Genomic DNA, 1,414 nt, shown 5'->3' with positions numbered 1-1,414 from the left:
AAAGTGCCTGTTCAGGATGGAACAGGAACTTTGTTCACCTGGAATATTTTTACTATTTCTAGAAATATGAAAATAATTTAATTATAAAAGTTGTATAGCATCAAAAGAGCAACAATATACTGTCTAATGTAGCAACTTTATACATTGTTAATGATCAGTAAATAAGCTTTGTCGACATTCCGTGTCTTTGTGAATTCAATTCGTTTGTTTCTTAATGAAGAGTATTTCAGAAAATAATCTTTTACGTAGGTATGGCTCTTCTTCTAGAATTTCGACAGCATCTATAGATTAAAAACGTGAATATAATATAATCTGTGGTGTGAATAGTGACTAATTTGTAATGACTGACTTTATTAAATTTATTCCATTTTTTAACATAAAAGTTTTATTTGTTCATCAATTATTATTTAATTGTATACAGAGGTCATCATATTTAGTTTTTATTAAATTAATATTTTTTTCTAGATTTCTGTACCTGTAGGAATCAGAGTTATAGTGGGTGGTTATCAACGTAAAAGTACAATACTTTTGGAAAACAGTGACAGTCACATATTTTATGAAACGAATCCGATGCCATCATATACAATAATCATTATGGCGGGTTCATTAAAGACAATAGATGATAGATATTTTAGCAGTAATCTCAAAATCACTTTTTGGGCTGAGGAGAAACAGTTTGCGCAAAGTGAAAAAGTATTGGAAGTATTAAAATTTTGTAGAAATGCCATCAACACTACTAATGGTCTATGTGGATTTCCTATTCAAGGTAAATTATTATTATAATATCGGTATAATTAAAATTAACATTTATAACTAAAAGTAACACTTAACGGTTATAACCAAAAGTAACACTTAACAAAATATTAGCTTATTAGAGGTAACATTTAATTGTAAGATGTTGTTTTATTAATGCTAACATGATGTGGATATAACCTTCGACACTAGCAGTGTTGATACAACACCAAGGAATATAAATCTACACCATGTTAATATTAATATTAGTATAGTGATCACTAATTTTTACCGTGTTGGTGTTAATACTGTATGAATGCACTACTCAACAAAGTTAAAGCATTATCTGCCTTACCCTGCAAAAATGGTCAAACTTTGAGATAGAACAACTTCGTCAAAAATTATTGTATCGAGATGTTAAAAAAAGCATTTTATAGCTTGAAATCTGTATCCTTCCAGAACAATTATTTAACAAACTGTCTTACCGACGTTTTATTAAGTTACACCAACAGAAATGAATATGTCTCATATCTTAAGATTTTATACGAAATTTGTAAGGTTGCGTGGCGCGAATTAAAAATTCTGTAAAAATGCAGTTTAGAGCTATCGAAAGATTAAAATTTTACCTTTGATTTATTTTTTTTGTAATCGTTGTACAATATTCTTTTTACCGAGTTATTCG

This window comes from Cyphomyrmex costatus, unplaced genomic scaffold (assembly GCF_001594065.2).
Source record: "Cyphomyrmex costatus isolate MS0001 unplaced genomic scaffold, Ccosl1.0 scaffold277, whole genome shotgun sequence".
Classification (NCBI taxonomy): domain Eukaryota; kingdom Metazoa; phylum Arthropoda; class Insecta; order Hymenoptera; family Formicidae; genus Cyphomyrmex; species Cyphomyrmex costatus.
The sequence above is the reverse complement of the archived record's forward strand: the minus strand, read 5'-3'. Positions refer to the sequence as shown.